General features: G+C 43.2%; 1 protein-coding gene across 1 annotated transcript in view; it reads left to right on the top strand.

Moving 5' to 3' along the window:
* The window catches only part of BSX (brain specific homeobox), a 61,372-nt gene that overhangs the window by 33,835 nt on the left and 14,950 nt on the right, over positions 1-12,587 (top strand). The window contains exon 3 of the mRNA XM_002914081.4: positions 3,362-3,504. The gene's annotated coding sequence lies outside the window, so the exon portion shown is untranslated. The remainder of the gene's footprint in view (positions 1-3,361; positions 3,505-12,587) is intronic.

Below are 12,587 nucleotides of genomic sequence, written 5' to 3'. Positions count from 1 at the left end.
TTAATTGCAACTTGTGCATTCTTATACACACAAACTCCCTGGGAAACAAACTCTGGTTGGCAATCATGCAATTCACCCCTACGATGGACCCTAAACTGACTTCTGTTCGAAAGCATCTTTTCCGTCAGTTGGGAAAAGTGGCTGGGGACATTGGTTTTCATTAAAATTTGGCTACAAATCACATGCAGGAGCAGTCTGAGTGCAAGAGTCCCTTTGGAGGAGCTAGTTTCCACCTGAAAAGCCTTTCACAAAGAAGCAGTTTGATGTGGGGCAGTGGTTTTCAGCCCTTTGGATTTTGTGGATCAATAACATCCCTAAAATAACAATAATAATAGTAATAGAAATAATAATAATGATTAAAAAAGATAATAAAGATTGGGGATATCTAAAGAGCTATTATATTGAGCTGTTATATTGCCTTTAGTCAAGATTGCTTCAGTATAAAGAATGTGATGCCTCTCTCACACTTGACTGGTTAGCATGTGGAAGTCTCCAGTCAAAAGTCCATACCTGGCAAGGGGCTACTATGGGCACTTTAATGATCTTCATTTCCTATGAACACCAGAGTTTTGTTAGTATGCACTCTTGGTGTCAGAAATGGTTTTTTACTGGTGGAACGAGTGGTGTTCAGAATATGTGGATTGGTTAGAAATATCCATCAGCCACCTTCTCTCACGAATGTACAGGGAGTGGGCTATAAGCATGCCCGGTAGCCTACACCCTTTGAAACACTGCCTAGGCCTAGAAATTTCCCTGGCCGTATTTGAGGAAGCTTATGCAGGATCCGGTTGCCTGGCTCTGATTAAGAATTTATATGAATCTACTGTGAGTGAACCTTGCTTACAAGATACTTGTTGGAGTGAGTGTTCTCAGCTGGGGACAGTTTTGCCCCTCCCCATCCTGGGAGGGTGGGAGTGAGGAGGATGGGGGGAGGAAGCATTTGCAATGTCTGGAGATGGTTTTGGTTGTCACAATTGTGTGTGTGTGTATGTGTGTTGGGGTGGGGTGCTACTGATGTCTAGTGGATATTGGCCAGAGATGCTGCTGAGCATCCTGCAATGTCCAGGACAGCCCCATCCCCCAAGAATGACCCAAGCTTGAATGTGAACAGTGACAAGAGGTCTAGAAAAGGGCAGAGAGCTTCAACTTACTGAGCGCCCAGAACTGACTGTATGGCTGTTTTTATGTCTAAAAGCTAATGTTTGCATGTGTGACAAAATTTAGTCTGTGCCTCTCTTTGTAACATACACCCTGATGGTGAAGTTATGAGGGGAAAAACCTTGATCTTTTTGCTATGTCAACCATTGGAGGTGACCGATATCTATCAAAAAGAACCCAGTAACTGTGCATGACCATATTGTCTTAGGTCAGTTTGAAACAACTGTGTAGATTCTCAGTCTTTCATTTTGGAAACTTTAAATTTTGTTCATTCCAGACCTTAAAAAGAAACGACGATCTATTATTACCATGATAGAATAACAGAATAAAAAGCTTCAATACACCAAAGAGGTCATCAAGAACAATCCTTTAAATAAAATATGTTTAACTTAAACAGAATCCTCATTTTTCTCAACCCATCACCTTAAGATTTGCTCCACTGTCCCCTCATACTGGCAAGAATGTGCCCAATTTAGAAGCAGATGTTGTTCTTATTGTCTTTAGAGGGATCCCAGTACCAGCCTAGAAGGGGAAACATCTCAGACAGCTGAGAAAACCTTCAGGCATCCCCTGGGACAACTTTCAAGACCCTTCCTTCACGCTGCCAGAAAATTGTGCCTATTATGTGCAAGTATTCTTCTGGTGTTAGTGAAAAAGCAGAGAAGAAGAACATTGGAGTCCTTGCTCTCTTGGGGCTTACATTCTAGTGACCTAATCTCAGAATAAAAGATAGTTCTTCAAGTGAAGTTGAACTGTATGAAAGATTCTTTATTGAACTCGTTTCATCTTACTTGATAAAAACCTCATCCTCCTGTGTCAGCATTGGTCCACAGACCAGCATTTGGGAACTCTGAATTTAGTGCATTTGTCTGCTTCCAGGGACAGAGCCCTAAATTATCTCAGATGGAAGGAAATCTGAATGAAATTTGGATGCAGTCTGGGTTCTCATAGGGCCCAGGATTCATGGCTCAAGTAGGAAGTAGAATGTGGCCATTGGGTGCCATGGGGATAGTATGAGCCAGAGGTCTGTGAACACAGCTCTTGGTGTTTCATTAAACTGGTAAAGTGGCATTTTCCACATCACCTTACTTTGTCTGCACCCTCACTAGTAAGTTTTGGAACTCCTCCGAAGCATCCTAAGCATTTTTCTGTGTCTTGGGTCATTGTAGCTCATTAGCAACCCTGGGAGGCTAAGTTCATTTCACACTTGGGGAAACTGAGCCCCAGCAGGAGGCCATCTGGCAAGGCCGAAATGGCTATAGGACTAATCCCAGTAATTCTGCTTTCATCTAGGGATCTCCTCACGGGACAAGTCAGAGAGTCAGAATAGAAAAGGCTGGAAGCATATTCTCCAGGCCTCTGCAACAACAATTGGTTTGTTTTCTCTCCTTAATTGGTTGGGTTCCACTTCTCCAAAATCACCCTTCCCACTCTGCCCAAAGCAGTAACCTGGGAGTTCTGGGCGACCGTTCTGGGTTTGCATGGCTAATATCTTTTACTTGCTGAGCTCTCCAGCAGGCTCGGAGATAGCAATGAATGATTCATACACTGAAAATCATACAAGACAGAGAGCACAGTGAAGACGTAGCGGCAAAGGTGGAAATGCAGACCAGAAGGTCTGAGGCTGGAAGCCTGTTCAGTTAGCTCCCCAGGCCCACCTAAATCCTGAATGTGGAAATGAGAAGGCCAGGATCTTTGTCCTAGCTTGCAGTTGGAAAATAATGCCAGCCTTCCTCTACTCTGTGTGACTGTGGTTAGCTTTGGTTTTGAGAAAGGAAATTTTGGTTGGCTGAGATCTTGGAGGGACATCACGTCTCTCCTTCAGCCTCCAAGCAGAGCTGTGTTTGCAACATTCCTGGTGGCTACCATTAGGCTGTGTCCTCTCCCTCCTGTAAGAGTGGTGCAAACCCTTGGTTGTCTCCATCCAAACACCTGCTCAGAAATATGCTCTTCCCAACTTACCTCCGGCAGAAGCCTTCCTCAGCTGATTTGAGTGTGGTGCATTCACAAGTCTTACTTGGATAAGTCATTCCATTTTCTTCATTCATGTGTTCATTCTCAGTCACCTGTGCTGTTGCCACGGAGAAGGGGAACTGAGTGACGGTACAAAACAGTGGCCAATACTGAGATCTTTCTGTTTGGCACTGAGAGGTATGAAGTAACTTTCTAAGGGAGATGCATCTCTTTTTCTTTTATTCTTTAGGCCAAGACTAAGAATGAACATGTGGTCTCTGAGCTCATAACAACTGAAAACACAGTGAAGAAGGAAGCATGGTTGGAATGGGAACAACAGCCTTGGAATTAATGCTTTGTCATGGAGGATCTTCAATACTGCACAATTAAGAGGTAATTTTTTTGGGTAGAATATTTATTATTGAGATATAATTGACATATACTAGTTTTAGGTGTATGACATCATGATTTGCTATTTGTATATATTGCAAAATGATCACCATAGTAAGTTTAGTTAATACCCAACGCCATGCATAGGTACAAACCTTTTTTTCTTGTGATGAGAACTTTTAAGATCTTCTCTCTTAGGGAGAAGGACAAACCAAGAAACAGACTCTTTTAAAAAATTTATTTATTTTTAGTAATCTCTATTCCCAACATGGGACTTGAACTCACAACTCTGAGATCAAGAGTGGCATGCTCTTCTGCCTGAGCCAGCCAGGCACCCCAATAGACTCTTAACGATAGAGAACTGATGGTTACTAGTGGGGAGGTGATGTGAGGATGGGTAAAATAGGTGAAGGGGATTAAGAGCACACTTATTTTGATCAGCACTGAGTAATGTATAGAATTATTGAATCACTATATTGTACACCTGAAACTAATAGAACACTGTATGCTAATTATACTGGAATTAAAATTTAAAAAATTAATAAAATTTAAAAAGGATCTACTCTCTTAGCAACTTACAAATGTACAATACAGTATTAATAACTATAGTCACCGTGCTGAAAAGGAAATCTTTTATATATAGCATTTATTATGGTACTTAGCATTTACTGTGTATATCCATATATGTGACTAGCTTAGTTTCTGCTGGCAATAAATGTTGGATTAATTCGTTAATCAGGGAATGAACACAATATGTATTTCTATCCAGCATTATTCAGACCACATTTGGACTATTATGTGCAAGTGAGGCAGGCATCTTTTAAAGTGCAGAGCCCCATAACGGTAAGGGGGCAACAAAATCATGTATTACAAGGGGCTGTGCAGGTTCTGGGAAAAAGAATACTCAAAGAAAACAGTAGAGCTTTTAAAATGTTTTGCTTTTGTTGTTGTTATTGGTTGTGTTTTAATACTAGAAATGCTTCTTGGTAGCAGTGAGTTTGCTATGTGATTCGAGAGGTTAGAACAGGGATCAGTGGAAGAGGGTACACAGAAGTAAATCGAAGCTTCATCTGGGGAAGTCATTGAACTGTCCCAGGTGCTTCAGGTGGGGGGCCTACTTTGGGTACCAGATTTCCTTTAAGGCCCTTTCCTGCTATAAAATTATACTATACATTTGACCCATGAACATTATGGATTTGAACTGCAAAGGTCCACCCATATGCAGATGTTTTTTGATATATGCTGTGTGGTACTGTAAATATATTTTCTCTTTCTTATGATTATCTTAAAGATTTTATTTATTTGACAGAGAGACAGCCAGTGAGAGAGGGAACACAAGCAGGGGGAGTGGGAGAGGAAGAAGCAGGATTCCAGTGGAGCAGGGAGCCCGATATGGGGCTCGATCCCAGGACCCTGGGATCACGACCTGAGCCGCAGGCAGAGTCCTAACAACTGAGTCACCCAGGCGCCCCTCTTATGATTATCTTAATAACCTTTTCTTTTCTGGGGTGCCTGGGTGGCACAGTCAGTTAAGTATCCAACTCTTGGTTTCTGCTCAGGTCCTGATCTCAGGGTTGTGAGATCCAGCCGCACGTTGGGTTCCATGCTCAGCTTGGAGTCTGCTTAAGACTCTCTCTCCCTCTCCTTCTGCCGCTCCCCCTGCTTCTCTAAAATAAATAAATAAATCTTTAAAAAAAAACCATTTTCTTTTCTCTAACCTACTTTATTGTAATACAATATGTAATACATATAACATGTAAAATATGTGTTAATCGACTCTAGAATTCAATAACTAAGGCTTCAGGTCAACAGTAGACTGTTAAGTTTTGGGGGAGTCAAAAGTTATATGTGGATTTGTGATTGTGTGTGTGTGGGGGGGTAGGTGACCCTAACCCCTGCATTGTTCAACTCTCCCTTGTATGTATGTGTGTGTGTGCCTGAGTGTGTATACAGCCTATGGCTCTCCTCCTGTACTCAGACATAGGTTTTTGTTGGTTGGTTTTTAATGGGTAAAATGTGAGCATGACTGTTCATTCTCTGAAAGATACAGTATTCGGGGAAATGTGAACATGACCCTATGTAGATTTACATATAAACGCACAGAAGCACGTAACAGCAGTGCTTAATTTTTATTAAGCACTTACCACGAGCCAGACACACTAACCACTTTCCATGCCCTGTCCTAGTTAAAGCTCCTCACCATCCCGAGAGAAAGTAGGGACCGTTTATTTATGGCCCCATTCTGCAGATGAGCTTGGGGCTCCAGGAGGTCACAGGTAATACGCCCAAGGTAGGTCAACCGAGGCTGCACAGCCAGGTGTGTCTGATGACCAGCCTCATAAAAGAGAATGTGTGATTTGTATTTAAACAGACACACATACTAAGGCCATACGTGTGTATGTGTGCTCTTTTTTAATTTAAATATTTTATTTATTTGTCAGAGAAAGAGAGAGAGAGCACAAGCAGGGGGAGTGGCAGGCAGGGGGAGAAGCAGGCTACCCACTGAGCAAGGAGCCCGATGTAGGACTGGATCCCTGGAGCCTGGGATCACGACCTGAGCCGAAGGCAGATGCTTAACTGACTGAGCCATCCAGACGTCCCAGGCCATACACGTGTTACAGAGACTAGTGTCAAAGGGTAGAGCTGCGTAAACACCTCCTGATGCCCAGTTCAATCACTGGCTCATCAGATGATGGGCCTGAAGAGAGAGTGGTTTCCTGTCTTTGATGAGTGGGGTTCTCTTCCATCCTTTTTTATGATCCACTTACCTCAGCCTCAAGTACGCCAGAGGCCCTTGGCCATGCCGGGTTATGCCACAGCCCGTCACGAGATGCAAGTAACCTCCAGTTTCTTTAGTTGGAGCAAATGAAGTTTTCTGTGACTTATCTCCTTGTGGTATTTGTGTGTTTTGTGTCTGTATTGTCTATACAGATGGGGGGTTTTGCTTTCCTAGTGGATCAAGTTGGCATGAGAGTAGCTCAGCTCTCGGCAAGCAGAAGCCTCCAGGTGAACGAGGATGGCTAACCGAGAGGGGACACTTTCCATAATTTGTCTCGAACAGTCACTTAATGGGCACAGAAAATTTCTGCGAAATGGGTGAATAGCGTGGGTCCGTTTTGTGAGCCCCTCCATGAAGTAGAGCCCGCTGGCTTTTAAGACCCAGGCAGCAGACAAAACGTGGTCTTTATCCTCACACACCAAATCTGTGCGTCGGTAAAGTGCAGGCCCTGACAGGAATTTCAATTATTTAATCAAAAAGAAAATGAAAGAGGTCTTAAGTGTTGTGATTCGAAGACAGCCTTTTCATAGACCAATCTAGTGTGCGCTCACATTGAATATGTAGCAAAATGGGGAGGAAATTAAGGCAGCTTCGGCTTAAATCATGTGATTGCAAATAGTAAATTAGTTTCTCGATGTTTTCATTTAAGTGTTTAAGTGGAAGGTTTTATTCCTAATGTAGCGTAGTGACACAGAAGAGAGCCCTCAGCCAATTCCAGCTTCCCGGTCCCTGCTTCCGTGATGCATTTGCCCTGGGGAGGGAGAGGCAGGAAGAGAGGCGAAGATGGAGAGAGGAGGAAAAGCAAAGCCTCAGTCACGTTAAGGTGCTTTTGTTTCAAATTGCTACCAAAGTACGCTTTCACAGCAAACTCATTAATCGAGCAGATGAGTAACGTCTGTTGAAAATGTACTAAGCGAAATGCATTTAATTTGGAAGGGAAATCAGGAACTGCATTAGTCAGAGCATATAAATGGCAACATCATCCATTCTGCTGTTGTTTTGTTTCATGTGGACTCAACTGAATTTGTTCTTAAGGGATAAGGGCTGCGTAAAAAAATGGTCAACGTCGAGCTGGAGAGAAAAACACAGCCCTCTGGCTTTCAGGGGCTTCTGGGTGGCTTTGCTGGGCCTCCGACTAGAGCCTGCTGTGGGAACGGGCACGGATATCAGCAGTCTCTCGGGAAAGTACTAATTGGGTTGGACGGAGTTGACCTCTGACGGGTGCAACAAGTAGCTGCAGGTCATTTCTTTGCAAATGAGCATCCCTTTGTGTTTGTAATTAGCTTTGATTATTCGGTGGCTGGGAGCTTAAGGCAGTGCGCGGTGGGAGGTCAGGCTCTGGGTTCACTCTATAGACCAACTGGGAGTGGACTTTTCATATCAAATTAGGCAGCGAGGCTCGGGCATCTTTGAGAGTTAGATTCACCAGCATCTCTCCTGCCTTCCACATGGGAGGAGAGGGGAAGCGAGTGGGTCTATTACATTGGCAATTGTCTAGACTCCACTCAGACCCTTGGCTCTGCTGCGCCCATTTCCATTACATTCACCAACTCCCTTCTCAGGCCAAGACGTCTTTCTTCTCTAGACTCCTGGAAAGCTGTGGGTCTGTTCCTGTGTTACTTTCTCTGCACTGGCTACTGTGCATACCCTAACGTGTATGCCAAGTCCAACCTCTCTGAATGGTTGAATAACGTTTTTGCTTTTACCTTTTTATTACGGAAATTTTCCACAAAGAGGAAAACGAAGAAAATAGTATCCGGAACGTTCCTGTATTGATCACTAAAATATAACAGTTACACATCATTTGTCACAATTATTTCATCTCTACCCCACCCCGGAGGTTTACGTAAATTCAGGCAAATGATGTTTCACCCAAATTACTTAAATATACACATTTTTAAAAAAAATTAAAAGGACATTTTCCTGTAGAACCGCAATACCATTTTCACTTTGAACAAAATTAACAAGGATTCCTTCCTATTCTGATACCTAGTGTATATTCAAATGTCCCTATTTCTCTAAAAGTATTTTTAATGGTTGGTATGTTCAGAGCATCTGGCCAAGGACCATGCACAGCGTGTCTTTTAAAGATTTTTTCTTTTTTCTTTCTCTTCTTTCTTTCTTTCTTTCTTTCTTTCTTTCTTTCTTTCTTTCTTTCTCTCTCTCTCTTTCTCTCCTCTTCCTTTCTTCCTTTCTTCCTTCCTTCTTTCGAGTGGGGGGAGGGGCAGAGGGAGAGAGAGAAGAGAATCCCAAGCCGTCTCTCCGTCTCTCCGTCTCTCCGCTGAGCATGGAGCCCAATGGTGGGGCTCAATCCCAGGACCCTGAGACCATCAGCTGAGTCAAAACCAAGAGTCAGACGCTCAACCTACTGAACCACCCAAGCGCCACCTCCCCGCCCCCCCCCGTTTTTTTAAAGAAGGGACTGTGCACAGCATGTCTTAAGGCCTTAAGTCCTTTATTTGAGTCCTTAAATAAAAGATACGTTATTTTTATTTTCCTCATGGCATTGCCTTTGTTGAAGGAAATGGGGAATTGTCCCATACAATGCTGGACCTCCCGGATTTGTCTGACTGCGTCCCCATAGTATACTGCAGCTCATTTTCTATCCTGTGTGGTTTCTGTAGCTTGAAGTAGGGTCTAAACCTGGTTGGACTCAGGTTAAACATTTGGCAGGAATACTTTGGAGGTGGTGATGTATACCTCACTTAGCATCACCATGGGGCACATATAATGAATGTCTGGTTGTCCCCCGTTAGGGATGGTAAGATTGATCACTGGCTTGAAGTGGTGACAGTCTGATCACATCACATCCAGTTACGCTTGCTTGCTTGCTTGCTTGCTTGCTTTTTTAAGAAAGATTTTATTTCTTTATTTGACAGAGAGAGAGGGAGAGAGCACAAGCAGGGGGAGCAGCAGCAGGCAGAGGGAGAGGGAGAAGCAGCAGTTACCCTTTCTTGTCCATAAATAGCAAGTAGCCCATAGGAGAATGCTTCGGTACCATGCAACAATCCAGTTTCCCCCATTTCACAGCAGAATCAAACGAATGCTAAGGACCCTGCATGAGAGAGTGTCCTAGTTCCTGCAGCCTTAGTGCAAGATAGGTAATAACATTCCAAGGGACTGGTTGAAGGGTGAATGAATGAGTGGATGGATGCATGAAGTTTTGAGTAAAATGAGAAATTTAACACAATGAGAAATTCTGCAAACCCACCTGTGACTGATCTACTGGTGAAAGAATCCAACATCTTTGGGAGTCACGAAATGGTAACACTTCGCTGCATGTGGAAAGACTCATGTTTTCTACCTCAGCTTTGCCGGGAGTTTGCTGTGTGACTGGACACATCACTCACCTTTTCTGGAATTTATTTGTACAAGGAATACAGAAAGGAAGACTCTTTAAGGTTCTAACAGCCATAGCATTCTAGGATTCTAAAAAATACAAAAAACTATTTGGGCCAGGAGCGTGCAGATTTTGAACCCATTGGAATCCGGGTTCTTCAGGTACACTACAGGCTTGTGGTAGTGAATAAGCGTGCAGGTTGTCATGGCAACCACCCTTCCCTCCACTTGTTATCTGCTAACCAGCCATTCCAACTTCGTTGCTCCCTACGGTCTCTGTCCCATTCGACTTCGAATTGGAAAGGCGACCAGGGATTCATTAGCCTTCATGCCACTTTATAAACAACAGAAAACACTTGCTTCTTTCCCACACAAAGTACAATCTACCAGGCTGGATCATCTGAGTGGTTATGTTACCTAGGTACTTATTTGTTTACTCACCTGTTCAGTCAGTTACAGTCAGCATTTGAGACCTCACTGTGTGCCAGACGTTGGACTAGATGCTTGGGATAGAAGTGGTCCTCCTTCTGTAGCATTTACAGTTTAGAGAAGGAGACAAACAATGAAAGAGACAGTTGCATTACAGTGAGAAAAATATGCTGATATCAGAAATGTGTGGTCGCACCCAGGCAGGACACCTGACACACCTGCGGGCATCAGGGAAGGCTTCTGGGAGGAAGCGATTGGTTCTGTCTGAGAACCATAGAGGAGTAAACCTGTGTGGGAGCGATGGCTAGACCAACACATGATCCTGGCAGGGCAGGTCACGTAACACGCTACCAAAGGATTTTAAGCATGGACTAACATAATCAGATTTGCGCTTTGGAATCAGCACTCTGGCTACTGAAGAAAGGATTACAGGGAGTGATGAAAAGGGAACAGAGAAGCTGTAAGCAGTTAAGATCATGATATTATCATGAGGTTTGAAAGTCTTAACAGCAGAGCCCAGTGTGGTGTTTGTATTTGTATATTCTAAGCTAATCTTACCATGCCCGACGGCCATGGACAGTGACGACTACATATTTGTTGAATGAATGGATGGTCGGTTTTTTGGCTGAATGGCTCCTATCTGGAAACACCAATACTTTGTCCACTTTCTAGGGCCCTTCCTCTAATTCCTCATGCATAAAGACTTGACATAAAATTTCCGAAAACGCTATCACCCACAGTTACAGCTCCGTTCAGAAAACCTTTATTGGTCCCTATCCTCAGCAGGCTGTCCTCCAAATTAAGCATAACGTCTTCTGTCTTTCAAAGTACTTGTTAATAAGGCCCAAATCACATTTTTAAATATTACTCAAAGTCTCCACTCTAGTTACGATCATCTCACTATCCTGAAAATATATTTTGTTCTATCTGCCCTGTGAATACTCCTATTTGCCGTTCTTCTCCACGGGAACAATGTCCTCACCTCCTTCCACCTGTCCAAATTCTACCAATCCTAAATGGTCCAGGTTGTGTCTTGCATGAGGCCTTTATTTTTTAAATTATAAGTAAAAATGTAAAATCACCATATTGTCCACCTGAAACTAATATAACACTATGTTCGTTATACTTGAATTTATTTATTTATTTATTTATTTATTTATTTATTTGAGAGGGGGAGAGAGAGAGAGGGAGAAAGAGAGAGAGAGCACAAGAGCAGCGGAAGGAAGAAGCAGACTCCTGCTGAGCAGGGAGCCCCCATGCCGGGCTAAGATCCCAGGATGCTGGGATCATGACCTGAGCTGAAGGCAGACACTTAACCAACTGAGCCACCCAGGCACCCCTCATTATACTTGAATTAAAAAAAATAAATTATAGGGACGCCTGGGTGGCACAGCGGTTAAACGTCTGCCTTCGGCTCAGGGCGTGATCCCGGCATTATGGGATCGAGCCCCACATCAGGCTCCTCCGCTATGAGCCTGCTTCTTCCTCTCCCACTCCCCCTGCTTGTGTTCCCTCTCTTGCTGGCTGTCTCTATCTCTGTCAAATAAATAAATAAAATCTTTAAAAAAATAAATAAATTATAAGTCAAAATGAGGTTCAATGGAAAGAGCCCAGTCTTTGAATCTGTGCAAATGTGGGTTTCAGTCCCTCTTCTGCCACTTGCCAGATGTGTGGCCGGGTAAGTCTAAGTCCACACTTTGAGCTTCAGTTTCTTTCTTTTATATTTTCTTAAAGATTTTTTTTAAGATCTCTTTACTTATTTGAGAGAGAGACAGCACGAGCAGTAGGGGTAGAGGCAGAGGGAGAGAGAATCCCAAGCAGACTCCCCTGTTGAGCGTGGAGCCTGATGTGGGGCTCCATCTCACGACCCTGAGATCATGACCTGAGCTGAAATCCAGAGTCAGATGCTTAACTGACTGTACCACCTGGGCGCCTCTGAGCTTCAGTTTCTTGAAATATAAACCTAAAGTAATTATTTTTACTTTGTAGTGTAGATTAGATAGAATGTATTAAAACACAAAATACGATACTATCACAGATTAAGTGCTAGAAGCTATTACCCTTTTTAAAAAATATTTTATTTGTTTATTTGAGAAAGAGAGAGCAAGAGAGCAAGCACAAGCAGGGAGAGGAGCAGAGGGAGAAGCAGACTCCCTGCTGAGCAGGGTGCCTGATGTAGGCTCGATCCCAAGACCCCGAGATCATGTCTTGAGCCAAAGGCAGATGCTTAACCGACTGAGACACCCAGGCGTCCCTAGAAGCTATTACCCTTAATAGTAAATAACATCTTCCTCTTGCTGGACAGTTTTTAAAACTCTTTTGCATATTTTCTTCATAGAATGGTCCCTACAATAGGTCTCTGAGGTACATGACGTTATCACAACTTTGCAGATAGAATAACCAAGGCCCTCAAGGGTTAAGTGACCTAAAAAGAAGAGTATATATTACCTATGTATGCTTAAAGTCTCTCTGAAAAGATACTTAGAAAGCAGTGACAGTGATTGGCTCCAAAGGGAGAATTGCCTAAGGGAGGGAAAGG

This window comes from Ailuropoda melanoleuca, chromosome 8, assembly GCF_002007445.2.
Source record: "Ailuropoda melanoleuca isolate Jingjing chromosome 8, ASM200744v2, whole genome shotgun sequence".
NCBI classification, from domain to species: domain Eukaryota; kingdom Metazoa; phylum Chordata; class Mammalia; order Carnivora; family Ursidae; genus Ailuropoda; species Ailuropoda melanoleuca.
The sequence above is the reverse complement of the archived record's forward strand: the minus strand, read 5'-3'. Positions and strand labels throughout refer to the sequence as shown.